We start from the raw sequence: 21,939 nt of genomic DNA, 5'->3' as shown, positions 1-21,939 counted from the left end.
AGTCTAGTCTATAGTCTAGTCTATAGTCTAGTCTATAGTCTAGTCTATAGTCTAGTCTATAGTCTAGTCTATAGTCTAGTCTATAGTCTAGTCTATAGTCTAGTCTATAGTCTAGTAAAGTCTAGTCTATAGTCTAGTCTATAGTCTAGTCTAAAGTCTAGTCTATAGTCTAGTCTAAAGTCTAGTCTATAGTCTAGTCTATAGTCTAGTCTATAGTCTAGTCTATAGTCTAGTCTATAGTCTAGTCTATAGTCTAGTCTATAGTCTAGTCTATAGTCTAGTCTATAGTCTAGTCTATAGTCTAGTCTATAGTCTAGTCTATAGTCTAGTCTATAGTCTAGTCTATAGTCTAGTCTATAGTCTAGTCTATAGTCTAGTCTATAGTCTAGTCTATAGTCTAGTCTATAGTCTAGTCTATAGTCTAGTCTATAGTCTAGTCTATAGTCTAGTCCATAGTCTAGTCTATAGTCTAGTCTATAGTCTAGTCTATAGTCTAGCCTATAGTCTAGTCTATAGTCTAGTCTATAGTCTAGTCTATAGTCTAGTCTATAGTCTAGTCTATAGTCTAGTCTATAGTCTAGTCTATAGTCAGTCTATAGTCTAGTCTATAGTCTAGTCTATAGTCTAGTCTATAGTCTAGTCTATAGTCTCTAGTCTATAGTCTAGTCTATAGTCTAGTCTATAGTCTAGTCTATAGTCTAGTCTATAGTCTAGTCTATAGTCTAGTCTATAGTCTAGTCTATAGTCTAGTCTATAGTCTAGTCTATAGTCTAGTCTATAGTCTAGTCTATAGTCTAGTCTATAGTCTAGTCTATAGTCTAGTCTATAGTCTAGTCTATAGTCTAGTTCTATAGTCTAGTCTATAGTCTAGTCTATAGTCTAGTCTATAGTCTCGTCTAGTCTAGTCTATAGTCTAGTCTTGTCTAGTCTAGTCTAGTCTAGTCTAGTCTAGTCTAGTCTAGTCTAGTCTATAGTCTAGTCTAGTATAGTTTAGTCTAGTCTATAGTCTAGTCTATTCTATATACTAGTCGTCTATAGTCTAGTCATTTTAAACACTTGCCCCAATAGGGAAAACTGTTTCAAGTTCCTAAAAAACAGGTTAATCGTTTAAATATAAGTAAATTTTCCGCTCTCTGTGCCTCTCGGCCAATTCCCCTCTCTCTAAGGATTATAAGCGAACTGTTTAAACGTAAACATAACAAATAATCAGCTTTAAAACTGGAACTACAATTTCATTCCATTCACTCTACTTTGTCTTTATACTTATATCTCATATTCCTCAATGTATTTGTGTGCCACAGTAAAAACAAAGCGCAAAAAACCTACGAAATACAAAAAACAACTGAAAAATCTCATAAATCAATAATTGATTTATGAATGCACGCCAGCATTTGCAATTTTAATTGGTTTAGACTTTATGTAGATACAAAGAGAATGATGAGAATACGAATGCGAAAACTAAGAAATCGCTATAGCGAAAAAGCCACCAGAAGAAACTACTATTATTTTTATTTCAATGAATGAGTCGTGTTTTAATTCTACTAAGGCCTTTTAAGGTTTTTAAGCAAAAGAGTGGAAAAAAAAATAAAATTTATTTAAAAGCGAAAAGGAAAAAAAAACATCCAGCCATAATTAGGTAACATTTTAGTTGAACATATGTATGTATGGTCGTTCATTCTGTCTGTCCTTCAGTTTGTCTGTTGCATGCACATTATATGCAAACTTCGAATTAATAACGCTGAAAGTCTTTTAGATTTTTGTTTTCTAGACCATCCTGTTTTTTTTTTTTTTGCATTTGCTTCTTTTCATTTCGTTCTGGCTTATAGGCCAGTTTAGTTGAATTAGTCATAAATCAAGCCAATGTTCGTAACACATACAAATTAAATTCACATTGTATAATTAAAAAGAATTTGAAATTTATTATGAACGAAATTAAGAAGACAACCCATAATGAGTAAAAACAAGCACAATATTTGATGAATTAGAGAAATTTCGAAAACAAAATATCAAAATGAGAAGAAAAAATATTTCTAATCATCAATAAAAAAGGATCTTGATATCATAAATTAACTGGAAGACATTTTTGTTAAATGAACGGGATTTACGAACAGAATTTGAGAACATTTGGGATCATTGTCAAAAATATAATGATATGAACAGGTTTAATATTAGAACTGAACTAGAATTTAACTAGCACTGGAACTAGAACTGAGCTAAAACTGAACTAGAACTGAACTAGAAATTGAACGAGAACTGAACTAGATCTAAACTAGAACTGAACTAGAACTGAACTAGAACTGAACTAGAACTGAACTAGAACTGAACTAGAACTGAACTAGAACTGAACTAGAACTGAACTAAAACTGACTAGAACTGAACTAGAACTGAACTAGAAACTGAACTAGAACTGAACTAGAACTGAACTAGAACTGAACTAGAACTGAACTAGAACTGAACTAAAAGTGAACTAGAACTGAACTAGAACTGAACTAGAACTGAACTAGAACTGAACTAGAACTGAACTAGAACTGAACTAGAACTGAACTAGAAACTGAACTAGAATTGAACTAGAACTGAACTAGAACTGAACTAGAACTGAACTAGAACTGAACTAGAACTGAACTAGAACTGAACTAGAACTGAACTAGAACTGAACTAGAACTGAACTAGAACTGAACTAGAACTGAACTAGAACTGAACTAGAACTGAACTACAACTGAACTTAGAACTGAACTACAACTGAACTAGAACTGAACTAAAACTGAACTAAAACTGAACTAGAACTGAACTAGAACTGAACTAGAATGGAACTAGAACTGAACTAAAACTGAACTAGAACTGAACTAAAACTGACTAGAACTGAACTAGAACTGAACTAGAACTGAACTAGAACTGAACTAGAACTGAACTAAAACTGACTAGAACTGAACTAGAACTGAACTAGAACTGAACTAGAACTGAACTAGAACTGAACTAGAACTGAACTAGAACTGAACTAGAAATGAACTAGAACTGAACTAGAACTGAACTAGAACTGAACTAGAACTGAACTAGAACTGAACTAGAACTGAACTAGAATGGAACTAGAACTGAACTAGAACTGAACTAAAACTGACTAGAACTGAACTAGAACTGAACTAGAACTGAACTAGAAATGGAACTAGAACTGAACTAGAATTGAACTAGAATGGAACTAGAACTGAACTAGAACTGAACTAGAACTGAACTAGAATGGAACTAGAACTGAACTAGAACCTGACTAACTGACTAGAACTAGAACTGAACTAGAACTGAACTAGAACTGAACTAGAACTGAACTAGAACTGAACTAGAACTGAACTAGAACTGAACTAGAACTGACTAGAACTGAACTAGAACTGAACTAGAACTGAACTAGAACTGAACTAGAACTGAACTAGAACTGAACTAGAAACTGAACTAGAACTGAACTAGAACTGAACTAGAACTGAACTAGAACTGAACTAGAACTGAACTAGAATGGAACTAGAACTGAACTAGAACTGAACTAGAACTGAACTAAAACTGACTAGAACTGAACTAGAACTGAACTAGAACTGAACTAGAACTGAACTAGAACTGAACTAGAACTGAACTAGAACTGAACTAGAAACTGAACTAGAACTGAACTAGAACTGAACTAGGAACTGAACTAGAACTGAACTAGAAACTGAACTAGAACTGAACTAGAACTGAACTAGAACTGAACTAGAACTGAACTAGAACTGAACTAGAACTGAACTAGAACTGAACTAGAACTGAATGAACTGAACTAAACTAGAACTGAACTAGAACTGAACTAGAACTGAACTAGAACTGAACTAGAACTGAACTAGAACTGAACAAAAACTGAACTAAAACTGAACTAGAACTGAAGTGGAACTGAACTAAATTTGTGGTGAACCTGAACTTGTACTGAGCGAAAATTCCTTAAAATTAATACCTATTAAATACCTATAAAGGTACACATTTAGTTCCAAAAAGTCTAATCTGTCTGCACTATTGCCATGTCAGATTAGTTAGAAATTCAACAAAGTGAAAAAAAATAAAAAATTTAGTTAGAAAATATGTAAATAACTTTCTCACCTTTTTTTCTGTTGTTGTTCAATTAGAGATGTTCTCTGGCGCTAATTCTTTATATTTATTTATTTTACTTTAACACATTACCTACATATGTACGTATGTATGTATGTACATACAAATTGACAAACACACATTTTTCACATCAACATGATTGCATTTTTCTTATTTATTTTAAAACAATAACAACAATGATTGTTAATGCTCTTCTTATACAAACATACATTTCCCCACTTCCCCTCTCTTCAAAACACTTTTTTCATCATATAATCTCCCACCAACTCTTTTTTTACCACACATTTCACACCACTTCTTCACACAAACTTCTTTTTTACATCTATGCGTTTTGCTTAACTCCCCTCACTTTTTATCTACCATACGAATAGCACGACAAAGGAAAACCACCGCCTTACGCTTCGACTAATCAAATTGCATGGAATTTTTGGCAAATTTCTAACACTTTTTCACTCAAAAATGTAAAACTTTTCATATATATTTTTATATAAAACATATAATTAACATTTTATTAACAGTTTCCAACAAAAATAGTTTAATTTGAACAATTAATTAAAACGCGAGATTTAATTTAATCGGACTATTAAACTTCATACAACCGAACACTTTAGAATTTTTTAGAAAACTAAAGAAGAAAGTCAAATAACCAAAGCAACAAATGACAATAGCTATGTCATTATTGTTGTTATTGTTATTCTTAATACTCTACTAAAAGAGCAAATAATAACAAGAACAACAACAACTGCAACAAGTGATGCTGTTGTTATTGTTTAGTGTTAATATATAGTTATGTTAAAATTAAACTTAAGCGTTAATTAATTGTTAATATTAAAATATTTTTGTTGTAAAATGTTATAGAAATATTAAATTATATTTGTATATAAAAATATAAATGAAAAGTGTTTTAGAATTAGTATAAAAAGAGTTAGAAAATTAACAAAAAAAATGTAATTTGTTAAATGTTAATGTCATTCATTATTAGGAATCTTTCGCTGTTTATCGTTTCCAGGGCCATTCGTCAGCAACCCAAAAAAGAAATTAGTGCTTTCAAAAGGGGAATACAAATCATTAATATGTTGTTGTTATTGCAATTATTGACAGAACTGGAAAAGCAAGCATTAGCATGATATAATATGTAGGCAAAATGTGAGAAAAAAGTAATAGTGTTTTTGTAGTGAAATAAGGAAGCCAACAACAAATATTAAGGTGAGCAATAATAACCCCCTTATTCACAAACAAATTTTTTATTTTATAAAAGGTTTATAAAACAACATTTTCACACAAAGTCTAATTTATAAACCGTTTATAAAATAAAAATTTTGTTTGTGAATAAGGGAATAAATATTTAATTTTTGTTCTTTTAACAAAATATGTAATCAAATTTGAACGGTGATGGGTAATTTAGATAGCAAGTACTTTTTGTAAAATTATGAAAAGGTAATCAATAACGTTTTTTTATGATAAAAATAAGTTTTCTTAGTGAAAAATAGATTTTTTGTTAATCAAATGAAAACTGAACAACGACTGATCTAGAACTGAACTAGAACTGAACTAGAACTGAACTAGAACTGAACTAAAACTGAACTAGAACTGAACTAGAACTGAACTAGAACTGAACTAGAACTGAACTAGAAATGAACTAGAACTGAACTAGATCTGAACTAGAACTGAACTAGAACTGAACTAGAACTGAACTAGAACTGAACTAGAACTGAACTAGAACTGAACTAGAACTGAACTAGAACTGAACTAGAACTGAACTAGAACTGAACTAGAACTGAACTAGAACTGAACTAGAACTGAACTAGAACTGAACTAGAACTGAACTAGAACTGAACTAGAACTGAACTAGAACTGAACTTGAACTAGAAACTGAACTTGAACTAGAACTGAACTTGAACTAGAACTGAACTTGAACTAGAACTGAACTTGAACTAGAACTGAACTTGAACTAGAACTGAACTAGAACTGAACTAGAACTGAACTAGAACTGAACTAGAACTGAACTAGAACTGAACTAGAACTGAACTAGAACTGAACTAGAACTAAACTAGAACTGAACTAGAACTGAACTAGAACTGAACTAGAACTGAACTAGAACTGAACTAGAACTGAACTAGAACTGAACTAGAACTGAACTAGAACTGAACTAGAACTGAACTAGAACTGAACTAGAACTGAACTAGAACTGAACTAGAACTAGAACTAGAACTAGAACTGAACTAGAATTGAACTAGCACTAAACTAGAACTGAACTAGAACTGAACTAGAACTGAACTAGAACTGAACTAGAACTGAACTAGAACTGAACTAGAACTGAACTAAAGCTGAACTAGAACTGAACTAGAACTGAACTAAAACTGAACTAGAACTAAACTAGAACTAAACTAGAACTGAACTAGAACTGAGCTAGAACTGAACTAGAACTGAACTAGAACTGAACTAGAACTGAACTAGAACTGAACTAGAACTGAACTAGAACTAGAACTGAACTAGAACTGAACTAGAATTGAACTAGCACTAAACTAGAACTGAACTAGAACTGAACTAGAACTGAACTAGAATTGAACTAGCACTAAACTAGAACTGAACTAGAACTGAACTAGAACTGAACTAGAACTGAACTAAAACTGAACTAAAACTGAACTAGAACTGAACTAGAACTGAACTAAAACTGAACTAGAACTGAACTAGAAATGAACTAGAACTGAACTAGATCTGAACTAGAACTGAACTAGAACTGAACTAGAAATGAACTAGAAATGAACTAGAACTGAACTAGATCTGAACTAGAACTGAACTAGAACTGAACTAGAACTGAACTAGAACTGAACTAGAACTGAACTAGAACTGAACTAGAACTGAACTAGAACTGAACTAGAACTGAACTAGAACTGAACTAGAACTGAACTAGAACTGAACTAGAACTGAACTAGAACTGAACTAGAACTGAACTAGAACTGAACTAGAAACTGAACTAGAACTGAACTAGAACTGAACTAGAACTGACTAGAACTGAACTTGAACTAGAACTGAACTTGAACTAGAACTGAACTTGAACTAGAACTGAACTTGAACTAGAACTGAACTTGAACTAGAACTGAACTAGAACTGAACTAGAACTGAACTAGAACTGAACTAGAACTGAAATAGAACTGTACTATAACTGTACTAGAACTGAACTAGAACTGAACTAGAACTGAACTAGAACTGAACTAGAACTGAACTAGAACTGAACTAGAACTGAACTAAAACTGAACTAGAACTGAACTAGAACTGAACTAGAACTGAACTAGAACTGAACTAGAACTGAACTAGAACTGAACTAGAAACTGAACTAGAACTGAACTAGAAATGAACTAGAACTGAACTAGATCTGAACTAGAACGAAACTAGAACTGAACTAGAACTGAACTAGAACTGAACTAGAACTGAACTAGAACTGAACTAGAACTGAACTAGAACTGAACTAGAACTGACTAGAACTGAGCTAGAACTGAACTAGAACTGAACTAGAACTGAACTAGAACTGAACTAGAACTGAACTTGAACTAGAACTGAACTTGAACTAGAACTGAACTTGAACTAGAACTGAACTTGAACTAGAACTGAACTTGAACTAGAACTGAACTAGAACTGAACTAGAACTGAACTAGAACTGAACTAGAACTGAACTAGAACTAACTAGAACTGAAATAGAACTGAACTAGAACTGAACTAGAACTGAACTAGAACTGAACTAGAACTGAACAAGAACTGAACTAGTACTGAAACTAGAACTGAGTTTAAATTCGTACTTTTACGGAAAGCTATTATGTATTAAAAACCTTTAAAAGGGACAAATTTAAATGTCATCAGTGTGAAATTAATAATTTAAACAAACACTTTGTATGTATGTATATAATTAATAAAGTTAATAAAACAAATGTAGTAAGACAAAAATATGTAATGTATCAAATCACTCACCTTTTTTCCTGTTGTTGTTGTTCAAATAAAGATGTTCACTGGCGCTGATTGTTTTTCATACTTATTTTATTTTAAAACACTATTTATCTTTTTGAAGACATGCTCATACATGCCGACAGATGTATGTACAAACATTTTTGACATCATTATGATGGGTCTTTTTTATTTAAACTACAGCAATAACAATTACAACAATAACTCTTAATACGCTACTAATATACATACATATGTATTCTCCCTCCTCCCTACTATTTCATAAACCTTTTCTTTTTTTCACGTTTTGCTTAATTCCTTCTATTACCCCTCTCTTAAAATAAACATTATTTAATTTATTTTTTAATTTATTTGTTTATAATATTATAATGTAATAAATATTTGTTTGCCATACGAATGTCCCTGTAAAAGAAAACTACCGATCGTCGCTTCAACTAACAATAATGAATGGAATTTTTGGCAAATTTCTAACGCTTTTTCAATCAATAATATAACACTTCTTATAAATGTTTTGCTATAAAACAAATAATTAACATTTTATTCACATTTTCCAGCAAAAATATTTTAATTTAAACAATTAATTAAAACGCGAGATTTAATTTAATCGCACTATTAAACTTCAAACAACCGAACACTTTAGAATTTTTTAGAAAACTAAAGAAGTCACATAACTAAAGCAACAAATGTCATTATTGTTGTTGTTGTTATTATTAATTCACCACTTAAAGAGCAAATAATAACAACAACTGCAACAAGTGATGCTTTGGTTATTGTTCTATTTCTTTAGTTTTCTTAAAATTTCTAAAGTGTTCGGTTGTTTAGTTTTAATAGTTCCGTTTAAATTAATTTAAAATGTTAATTAATTGTTAATAATAAAATATTTTTGTTGTAAAATGTTAAACAAATATTAAATTATATTTATATATAAAAATATTGATAAAAAGTGTTTTAAATATTAGTAAAAAAGTAAAAATATTCGGAAAAAATGCAATTTGCCAAAAATGTCAATGCAAGTGTTAGGAGGTTTTCGCTGTTTTTGGTTTCCATGGCCATTCGTAAGCAGACCAACAACAAAAGAATTGTTGTCAAAAGGGAGTGCAAAGTCTTAACATGTTGTTATTGCAATTATTGACGGAACTGACAAAGCAAGCATTAGCATGAAAAAATATGTAGGCAAAATGTGAGAAAAAGTGTTTTGCTGTGAAATAAGGAAACAACGACAATAACAACAACAAAACTAGAGGTGAGTAATAATAAAAATTTGCTTTGTTTACTTTTTGTTGTTTTAACAAATTAATCAAATTTGGACAGTGATGGGTAATTTAGGGAGCAAGTATATAACTAGGTACTTTTTGTAAAAATATGAAAAAGGGTTAAATATTAGAAAGGTTTTATTTAAAAAAAAGAATATTTTTTTGGAGTATAGATTTTTTGTTAAAAAATATATAGGTATTTTAATAAAAAATAAATATTGTTTTTAAAATCACTTTTTTATAAAAAAAAAGAACTGGAACTGAACTAGAACTGAACTGGAACTGAAATAGAACTGAACTAGAACTGAACTAGAACTGAACTAGAACTGAACTAGAACTGAACTAGAACTGAACTAGAACTGAACTAGAACTGAACTAGAACTGAACTAGAACTGAACTAGAACTGAACTAGGACTGAACTAGAACTAAACTAGAACTGAACTAGAACTGAACTAGAACTGAACTAGAACTGAACTAGAACTGAACTAGAACTGAACTAGAACTGAACTAGAACTGAACTAGAACTGAACTAGAACTGAACTAGAACTAAACTACAACTGAACTAGAACTGAACTAGAACTGAACTAGAACTGAACTAGAACTGAACTAGAACTGAACTAGAACTGAACTAGAACTAAACTACAACTGAACTAGAACTGAATCAGAACTGAACAAGAACTGAACTAGAACTGAACTAGAACTGAACTAGAACTGAACTAGAACTGAACTAGAACTGAACTAGAACTGAACTAGAACTGAACTAGAACTGAACTAGAACTGAACTAGAACTGAACTAGAACTGAACTAGAACTGAACTAGAACTGAACTAGAACTGAACTAGAACTGAACTAGTACTGAACTAGAACTAGAACTGAACTAGAACTGAACTAGAACTGAACTAGAACTGAACTAGAACTGAACTAGAACTGAACTAGAACTGAACTAGAACTGAACTAGAACTGAACTAGAACTGAACTAGAATTGAACTAGAACTGAACTAGAACTGAAATAGAACTGAACTAGAACTGAACTTGAACTGAACTAGAACTGAACTAGAACTGAACTAGAACTGAACTAGAACTGAACCAGAACTGAACTAGAACTTAACTAGAACTGAACTAGAACAGAACTAGAACAGAACTAAGACAGAACTAGAACAGAACTAGAACAGAACTAAAACAGAACTAGAACAGAACTAGAACAGAACTAGAACAGAACTAGAACAGAACTAGAACAGAACTAGAACAGAACTAGAACAGAACTAGAACAGAACTAGAACAGAACTAGAACTGAACTAGAACTGAACTAGAACTGAACTAGAACTGAACTAGAACTGAACTAGAACTGAACTAGAACTGAACTAGAACTGAACTAGAACTGAACTAGAACTGAACTAGAACTGAACTAGAACTGAACTAGAACTGAACTAGAACTGAACTAGAACTGAACTAGAACTGAACTAGAACTGAACTAGAACTGAACTAGAACTGAACATGAACTGAACTAAAACTGAACTAGAACTGAACTAGAACTAAACTAGAACTGAACTACAACTGATTTAGAACTAAACTAGAACTGATTTAGAACTAAGCTAGAACTGATTTAGAACTAAACTACAACTGAACTAGAACTGACCTAAAACTTAACATAAAACGAATCTAGAATTGAGCTTTGTGTTACAAAGTATCGTAACCAGGATAGCAACATGTGGCTGTAACAAATTGTCAATCAGAAATTCAACTTGTTAAAGAGTCCATCCAAGTCAATACCTAAATATGTATATGCATAGCTAAAAACACGTTTATGTACTTCTCCCTTTCACATTGCGTATAATGAACTTCTTATACTTCTTCAATTCAATAACCTAAATACTCAACAACACTGGACATTCCTGTTCATTACTACTAATAAAAATTTATGTTAATTTCTTTTTAAAAATCATTCAAAATAATTTTTATTGTTTTAAAAATTTACAAAAATGGCACGAGGCCAACAATTATGGTAAAATAAGGCAATAATAATTTGCACATTTGCAACAACGACAAAACAAAAAACTTTAAGGAGGAGTTGATAGCATACCTGGGCAAAGTTAAAACTTCATAAGACATGAAGTTGATGATGGTTTGTTGTTTCATTGAGAAATTATGACACTGAAATGAAAAACAGAAAAGATAGGGATTTTTAAAGTTGTTTTAAAAAGAAAAATCAGCATATTGGAAAAAATATAATAAAACGAAGTTTGGAACATTAAAAGAAAGGACCAGCTTTAGAGGTAGTGGCTAAGGAGGGGGTATTGAAGTTGATAACTTTATGTTTTGGGCCAAAATATTTTTCACAATTTTTGTGGTATTTTCACAAACTCCTTTTCTTAAATTATGGTTTGCTGTAGTAGTTGCAAGTAATATCGTAAAGTATTTTTTAATTGATCAAGCGACCTCCTTCTTCTTTTCAAAAGTTTTTTTTCATACTCTTTCCTTGGCAGTAGAAGATGCTTGAATGAAATGTGTTGCCAACATTTAATGATGTGGTAAGAAATTATGTTTGAATTAATGTGCTACATGTTGTTGTTGTTGTTCAAATTTCTGTTGTTGTTTTCTGGTGTGTCTTGCCTGTATTCTAAACTGGATTTGTGTTAATTATAGTGTTGCTAAGATATTGAAAATTTACACATTAAAAAGATAAATAAACTGGATTTTATTTAATGTTGTAGAATTATTGGTTTTTATGCATGTTTTTCAAACGATTTTTTATAATTTAGATTTAGATTTTATGGGTATGGAGAATATAAAGTTTAAATTTAAATTAAATTTTCTTTTTTACTTCAAGAAAGTAATATAAATTTAATAAAATTTCTTGTAATTAGCTTTAGAGGCTAAAAAATTATGGAAAATTGTTTTATATATGATAGAAATATGGCCAGATATATAGATATGTATGTTTAGATGGGTACTATAAATTTGAAGTTGTAATTATAGTCTACTAATGCAACATGTTGCTGGCAACATATAGTAGAATTTAGCAGAATTTGAAAGTAAAGAAATAATATGATTTTTAATCATAAAATAGTTTAAAAAATATAGCATAATGCTATAAATTAAAAATTGCAGTTAATGGCAACATGTTGCTGGCAACATTAATACCAAGAATTGGTATTCCGTAGGGACTAGAATTAATTCAGTTTTAGTTTTCCGATTTAAAAATTTGAAAGAATTTTCAAGTTGAAATAGTAACGAAACCTTAGCAACATGTTGCTGGCAACATAAACATCGAGCATTTCTATTATTAAAGGTTTAAGTAAAAGCTTAAGCTCTCTGGAATTATAAAATATTTCATATCATAAAATTTTAAAGTATACCTTCTATATGTATATTTTAGTTTCTTCAAAATCCGATTGTAAACTTGTTTCTAGCAACATTTTCTTAATTAATTTTAATTTCTTATAGTTTATATTGAATGTGTGTATTTTTAGCCTTTCTACACTTTTGGAAAATTCCAAATAAACAATTTTATCTAATAATATTCTTGATTAACACAAACAGTAAAAAAAAAATTTACATATAAACCAAACACGCAAATAGGTAATTTCTTTTTGGCAACAAAAACATTACACACACAGCCATACACCACCACATACATATCAAAGCCAAAACTAATGTTCAATATGTAGAAAAGTATGGCAAGTCCAATTAAATTACTTTTTGAATATCAAAACTGCAAAATTGTTAGAATTTCTAACAAACAGCAAATGGGTGGAGAAGGAAGCTGTGCCACAAACATAACCAAAGAAAATCAACAGCAATGCAGGTAAAGTCGTCGCTTGCGTCGTAACATTCATTTAAAGAAAATTGTAAACGCCAAAAGCGTCACATAAGAAAGTTTACGAATCATGAAAGAAAAAAAAAAACTTAACAAAACGACCGCACACTTTAGTAGTTCGTATATGTACCTTTTTGCAGGCAGGCAAAGGCAGTCTTTCTCTGTTGCTCCCATCTTGCCACAGAGTAGTAGTAATGCGAACAAAATAGTGATGATGGTGTGGTGGTGTTGCTTAACGTATAAAATTTATACTTAAATAATTGTATAGTATATTATACATTTGATTCTTAAAATGTTGTTGCAATAGTTGTTATTGTTGTTGTATTGTGGATATCTGTATCTTCATATCCTTTTAGATTTTGCTACAATTTTAACATACATTTGCTAACCAATACACAGGGAGTTTAAGGCAAATGTTTGCTAAACTAAGGGCTTGCTTAACGGCCTTGTAAAAAAATAAACTTTACAAAATTTCAATAAAACAAATAATAATGCTGAGACATGTGGCAGCCTAATTTGCGACTAGACTATAGACCAGACTATAGACAAGACTATAGACTAGACTATAGACTAGACTATAGACTAGACTATAGACTAGACTATAGACTAGACTAGACTATAGACTAGACTATAGACTAGACTATAGACTAGACTATAGACTAGACTATAGACTAGACTATAGACTAGACTATAGACTAGACTATAGACTAGACTATATAGACTAGACTATAGACCTAGACTAATAGACTAGACTATAGACTAGACTATAGACTAGACTATAGACTAGACTATAGACTAACTATAGACTAGACTATAGACTAGACTATAGACTAGACTATAGACTAGACTATAGACTAGACTATAGACTAGACTATAGACTAGACTATAGACTAGACTATAGACTAGACTATAGACTAGACTATAGACTAGACTATAGACTAGACTATAGACTAGACTATAGACTAGACTATAGACTAGACTATAGACTAGACTATAGACTAGACTATAGAGCTAGACTTAGAGACTAGACCTATAGACTAGACTATAGACTAGACTATAGACTAGACTATAGACTAGACTATAGACTAGACTATAGACTAGACTATAGACTAGACTATAGACTAGACTATAGACTAGACTATAGACTAGACTATAGACTAGACTATAGACTAACTATAGACTAGACTATAGACTAGACTACAGACTAGACTATAGACTAGACTATAGACTAGACTATAGACTAGACACAGACTAGACTATAGACTAGACTATAGACTAGACTATAGACTAGACTATAACTAGACTAGACTAGACTAGACTATAGACTATAGACTAGACTACTAGACTACTAGACTAGACTATAGACTAGACTATAGACTAGACTATAGACTAGACTAGACTAGACTATAGACTAGACTATAGACTAGACTATAGACTAGACTATAGACTAGACTATAGACTAGACTATAGACTAGACTATAGACTAGACTATAGACTAGACTATAGACTAGACTATAGACTAGACTATAGACTAGACTATAGACTAGACTATAGACTAGACTATAGACTAGACTATAGACTAGACTATAGACTAGACTATAGACTAGACTATAGACTAGACTATAGACTAGACTATAGACTAGACTATAGACTAGACTATAGACTAGACTATAGACTAAAATATAGACTAGACTATAGACTAGACTATAGACTAGACTATAGACTAGACTATAGACTAGACTATAGACTAGACTATAGACTAGACTATAGACTAGACTATAGACTAGACTATAGACTATATACTAGACTATAGACTAGACTATAGACTAGACTATAGACTAGACTATAGACTAACTATAGACTAGACTATAGACTAGACTATAGACTAGACTATAGACTAGACTATAGACTAGACTATAGACTAGACTATAGACTAGACTATAGACTAGACTATAGACTAGACTATAGACTAGACTACAGACTAGACTATAGACTAGATAGACTAGACTATAGACTAGACTATAGACTAGACTATAGACTAGCTATAGACTAGACTATAGACTAGACTATAGACTAGACTATAGACTAGACTATAGACTAGACTATAGACTAGACTATAGACTAGACTATAGACTAGACTATAGACTAGACTATAGACTAGACTATAGACTAGACTATAGACTAGACTATAGACAATACTATAGACTAGACTATAGACTAGACTATAGACAGACTATAGACTAGATATAGACTAGACTATAGACTAGACTATAGACTAGACTATAGACTAGACTATAGACTAGACTATAGACTAGACTATAGACTAGACTATAGACTAGACTATAGACTAGACTATAGACTAGTATAGACTAGACTATAGACTAGACTATAGACTAGACTATAGACTAGACTATAGACTAGACTATAGACTAGACTATAGACTAGACTATAGACTAGACTATAGACTAGACTATAGACTAGACTATAGACTAGACTATAGACTAGACTATAGACTAGACTATAGACTAGACTATAGACTAGACTATAGACTAGACTATAGACTAGACTATAGACTAGACTATAGACTAGACTATAGACTAGACTATAGACTAGACTATAGACTAGACTATAGACTAGACTATAGACTAGACTATAGACTAGACTATAGACTAGACTATAGACTAGACTATAGACTAGACTATAGACTAGACTATAGACTAGACTATAGACTAGACTATAGACTAGACTATAGACTAGACTATAGACTAGACTATAGACTAGACTATAGACTAGACTATAGACTAGACTATAGACTAGACTATAGACTAGACTATAGACTAGACTATAGACTAGACTATAGACTAGACTATAGACTAGACTATAGACTACTATAGACTAGACTATAGACTGACTATAGACTAGACTATAGACTAGACTATAGACTAGACTATAGACTAGACTACAGACTAGACTATAGACTAGACTATAGACTAGACTATAGACTAGACTATAGACTAGACTATAGACTAGACTATAGACTAGACTATAGACTAGACTACAGACTAGACTATAGACTAGACTATAGACTAGACTATAGACTAGACTACAGACTAGACTATAGACTAGACTATAGACTAGACTATAGACTAGACTATAGACAAGACTATAGACTAGACTATAGACTAGACTATAGACAAGACTATAGACTAGATTATAGACTAGACTATAGACTAGACTATAGACTAGACTATAGACTAGACTATAGACTAGACTATAGACTAGACTATAGACTAGACTATAGACTAGACTATAGACTAGTACTATAGACTAGACTATAGACTAGACTATAGACTAGACTATAGACTAGACTATAGACTAGACTATAGACTAGACTATAGACTAGACTATAGACTAGACTATAGACTAGACTATAGACTAGACTATAGACTAGACTATAGACTAGACTATAGACTAGACTATAGACTAGACTATAGACTAGACTATAGACTAGACTATAGACTAGACTATAGACTAGACTATAGACTAGACTATAGACTAGACTATAGACTAGACTATAGACTAGACTATAGACTAGACTATAGACTAGACTATAGACTAGACTATAGACTAGACTATAGACTAGACTATAGACTAGACTATAGACTAGACTATAGACTAGACTATAGACTAGACTATAGACTAGACTATAGACTAGACTATAGACTAGACTATAGACTAGACTATAGACTAGACTATAGACTAGACTATAGACTAGACTATAGACTAGACTATAGACTAGACTATAGACTAGACTATAGACTAGACTATAGACTAGACTAAAACTAAAAAATCAATTTTCTTACTCAAATTTAGATTTTCACTAAAAATTGTAATTTTTCACTAAAGATTTGATTTTCACTAAAAATTTGTTTTTTCACTACAAGTCCAAATTTTCACCAAAATATCAATTTTTCAAGAAAAATTTGGTTTTTCACTAAAAATTTGATTTGTCACTAAAAAATCAATTTTCACAAAAAATTCGATTTTTACTGGAAAATTAGATTTTTCCGACTTTTCTACAAAAATTCGGTTTTTTTACTACAAATTAGACTTTTAGATCTTCCACTAAAAGTCAATGTTTCAGTAAAAATCTATGAAATACCGATTCTATCTTTAAGAATCCGAATAAAACCATTTAAGCCCGTTCTTCAAGAGTTAACTGCTGTTATAAAAATAAATAACGTATGTTTCTTGGTGTCATTGCTGTTTTGCTTGGCTTTACTTGTTTCTTTAGTATTGAAGACATTGATGGTGATATTATTGCTGTTGCAGATACTAAAGTTGCCATTGATGTTGGTGTTGTTGTTGCTGCTGCCACATAGTATGTATAGTGTAAGTGTAATTAAAATCCCTTGATTAATATGTAAATTTAATGAGATTACGAATGAATTCAACGAATAAGATTAGTTGGAAGGAATTCAAAGCGGGCCACAAAACTTAACAAACAAACTAACACAGCAATAATAACAAGAACAACGACATCAACTAAGGCAAATGAGGTTATAAGACTAAGTAGAAGATATATACTTACAAACAGGGACTTTGCCACTTACGGTGGAACACTTGTCTGTATGTTTGTATACATAAGTGTAAATGTATTTTATTTAATATTAAAACCAAAAACGCATTTGGACGTTGAAGATGTTGAAAATGTTGCAATATGATGAGGATGTTGTTGTTGATGATGATGATGATGAGGAGGACGATGCTGCTGTTATAACTAGCAACGAGTTTTCAACTCTAAACTAAATATATGTAACATGTTTTTGTTGCTCTTGTTGTTGTTATATTTATTTGCCATGTACAATAAGTTCTATATGAGTTCAAGTATGTATGGAAAATCAACCGTAAATGGTTACAATTTTGTGTTTATTTTTTTTTGTTGTTCTTTATTTTGGATGATATTTTGCATATAATTTTCACTTCGTTACGTTATGTACTTGTATGGATTTTGTATTAAGTATTTTGCAGTAAATGCCCTCAACATTGCCACCAACAACTTCACCATCACATCACTACCACCACCCGGATAAATTTTGCATCTTTTGCTGCAAAGAGGTGGCTTTTTTGCAAAAAAAGGTGTTGTGGTATGGTGTTTTGTCTGCCACCATTGATATGTTTCGTACGTTTATACATATGTATATGTGTATGTATGTTTGTGTTAGGTTGTTTGTTTTATTGTATATTGGTTTGTCTATATATGTGGATGGACACATAAATGTACTTTAAGTTTTCTGTTTTTGAGCCCTTGTTAACATTTTCCTTGGAAGGTTTGTCGATATACTTGAAATAATCTTTGATATTTTCTTAAAGGCCCACCCAAAGTGTTTTATGTTAAATGGGAAAACATGTTGGGCAAGAGAACGGTGGAAAAAAGGAGAAAATGTCTTACACACAACTTCCAAGTGTTTATAAAATTTATGGAATTGTATTTTAAGATGTAATTAAAATTGAAAATAAACAGAATTCTAAAGTAGAAGGAGTTGTGTTAAGGTAGATATTTTAATATGACTCTAAAGGAGAATAGAAGAAATTGGATTTATTTTTATAAAGAATAATTTCGATAATAATAAGAATTTTCAATTTGCAACATATTGCTAGAATATATTACAGCCTTAAATCTGCAGAATTTAGTTTAAAAGTTAATAATTAGCTATAAAATAAAAATTTCGAATTATTTTCTGAACTTGCAACATGTTGCACCAACATAATTTTACGTTAAATTCTAGGTTTTGATTGCTAAAATGAGAGTTTTATAGATTTTAAAACAAATTTGATAACAATTCAAACTTGCCGCATGTGGCAAGAGCTTTTTCTTATCCAAAATTTATATGAAATTTTAATATTTACATCATGAGTACAAAATTTGACTAAAAAAAGTTACCTTTAAACTTCTGCTAAACTTGCAACATGAACATTTCGAATATGCCCCATGTTGCATTAACATAATTACACCTAAATTATGTCCGAAATTTCATATAATCTTAAAAAATTAAGCGAAAATAAAATTCTAAACACAATTAGAACATATTACAAACTTGCAACATGTGGCATAAACACATTTTTTTTATCAAAGCCAAAAAATTTTGATAAAAGTTCACAAATTAGTGCTAACAATTTAACTTAGCCATGAAATTTTGTCTTAAAATCACAAGTTACCTTATGTGGCAGGTTTAAATCTTAGATTAAGGCAACCAGTTTCAAGTTCAACATTTGTTCTTGTTTTTGGCCACAATTTCTATGTTTAAATTAAATTTATTGACAGTTAAGTTCATTAAATTTAAGTTAAGTTTAATTTATGACAGGCCACCTAACTTGTTGCAAGTTAAAATATATTGTCAATTTATCACTTAAATTATGACAGCAGTTAAGAAAAGGCGCGCAATGAATGATAAATGTTTGTAAATAAAAATAAAATAAGATAATAAAAGTATTTTGCAAAAAATTTAAGCAATTTTGTGTAAAATTTGTATTTTAGAGTGCTTTTTAGTAACTTGCAACATGTTGCAAGATGATTTTTGAATAGATTTTTAACAAAATTAATACTAGAGAAATATTTCTTTATTTTTTTCTTGCAAAAGTAATTTTTTTTCTACTTGCCTCATGAGGCAAGAATAGTTTTCTTTAAGAAATTAACTAAAAATAACAAATTTGTTATTTAAAACCTAGAAATTGTGTTATTTACGAACTTTTAACCTGATTTAGTGAATTTTTCTAAACTTGCAACATGTGGAAAGTTGGGTTTTGTTATTTAACTATATTAACACTAGAAATATAGTGCTTTGATTTTGTTTATAAAAAAATACTATATTTTAAACTTGCCACATGTGGCAACAATAACTTTCTTTAAGAAAAAACTTAAAAATTATAAATTTGTTATTTAAAACCAAACGCAGTGATTTTTAGGAACTTCTGATATGTTTTATTTAATTTTTTACTAACTTGCAACTTGTGGCAAGATGATTTTTTAGTTGATTTTAAACTAAATTAACAGCAGAAATAAGTTTCTTTAATATTTTTAAAAAATAAACTATTTTTATAACTTGCCACATGTGGCAAGAACGATTTTCTTTAAGAAATCAATTAAAAATTACTAATTTGTTAATATAAACCTAAAATCAATGATTTTTAAGAACTTTAAACAAGTTTTTATTAAACTTTTTAAACGTTTAATGTTGATACTAAAGGAAACTGTGAGCATATCATATGACAAATTCAATTCCCATACATGTCTTCTTGTCTAATTAGCCGCTTTTTCAATTAAAAACCAATTACATTTCTCTCCTCACAAAAAAAAAAAAACAAGTTGCACGCTATAAATCCGCTTTAAATCATTACAATTTCAACAAATATGTTATCTTAACTAAATTTATTTCTTATCGCAACCAATATAAAATCAATTAAAACTCAAACATTAATGTTTTACATAATGCAACATTTTCTAATGCTTGCCAGCATGTGACAATTTAAGCAACAACTAAGATAAAAACTATTAAAATGTGACACTAATACAACATACTTTTCAACTACACTTGAGACATTTAAAACTAAGCAACAAAAAAAGAAGCCAATACACAGTAGTTGTTGTTGCTCAAAATAAGAAAAACAAATCCTATAAAAAAACTAAACTAGTTTAACTTCAACAATTATTAAACATTTCTAATTTATGCATAATTTAAACATTTTAGATGTTAAACGAAATTCGCTAAATAATCAAATAATGACAATTTTTAAAATTAAGCAAAAAAAAAAAAAGAGAAAAAAAAATTCAAACTCAAAATTGCATGCTATTAAAATAATATAGATAAAATTTAATTGAATATGTATGTGAACAACACACACACAAAATTGATAAGAAAATAACAAATTTAGAAAAACACGTTTAATTGCTAAAAATAAGTATAAATTAAAAATTATACTTATTAAGAACTACAAATAATTAAGCAACAAAGTTGCAGAAATATTTTGTTTTTCATTATTTTAAGATGCTGCAGTTATTTCCTGGTAAAACACTAACAGCACAAAGTATTGATTATAAATAGTCAAACAGCAGCTTGAGTCTCTATGCCTCCAATAGTTGCAGGTAAATTTTTCATTAGTTTGTTCTTGTTTTTTTTTTTCTTGCGGTTGTTGTTCACTCTTTTATATTGCTGCTATAAAATTATAAAAAAATATTCTATATTTGGTTTTGCTCTATTTTTGTTACTGATATCATTTTGTTGCTGCTAAAGCTGCTGTATGTTGCTTAATTTCATATTATGCGATGATGCGATTCATGCCGCGCTGTCAACCATTTTAACATGTATACGGTGATGATAGTTAAGCATAAAAGAAATTAAAATTAAACTGAATTCACCACCAGCGGGCAATTGACTACAATTTCATTTGCTTGGCTTTTTTGTCTATCTTTTAGCCACCAAGGCTTCTATGAGGCTTAGCTCTTTGCCGGGTTTGTATTTTCTTGCCTTTTGGCTGCTGGTATCGTAGTGTTTGTGGCTTGATTAAGGTGGCTTCTTCTTAAATGAATTTTAACTGTGTTTTGGTCATAGATTGTATTTAAATTGTTGTGCTGTTTGCTGTTGTTGTTATTGCTGTGGCAATATAGTGTGTTAAATGTTGAGTTGGCAAACTAATTTCGAAAAAACATAATTCATAATTTTGCAACAAAGGAGTAAATGAAAAAAAGAAGAAAAAACTAGAAAGAAATGATGTGTGACAGAAGAGGTGGGAATTTGAT

General features: G+C 30.5%; 1 protein-coding gene across 2 annotated transcripts in view; it reads left to right on the top strand.

Moving 5' to 3' along the window:
- Positions 1-21,939, top strand: part of LOC119609136 (putative protein TPRXL) — a 148,266-nt gene that overhangs the window by 34,771 nt on the left and 91,556 nt on the right. The window contains exon 1 of one of the 2 annotated variants that reach the window (XM_037963844.1): positions 9,027-9,316. The exons of the other annotated variant lie outside the window; for it this stretch is intronic. The gene's annotated coding sequence lies outside the window, so the exon portion shown is untranslated. Of the gene's footprint in view, positions 1-9,026; positions 9,317-21,939 lie in introns of those variants that run through there. 2 annotated transcript variants of the gene reach the window in all.

This window comes from Lucilia sericata, unplaced genomic scaffold, assembly GCF_015586225.1.
Source record: "Lucilia sericata isolate MDLA Ls3-8-SP2 unplaced genomic scaffold, ASM1558622v1 Contig000934F_arrow, whole genome shotgun sequence".
In the NCBI taxonomy this organism is placed as follows: Eukaryota; Metazoa; Arthropoda; class Insecta; order Diptera; family Calliphoridae; genus Lucilia; species Lucilia sericata.
The sequence above is the reverse complement of the archived record's forward strand: the minus strand, read 5'-3'. Positions and strand labels throughout refer to the sequence as shown.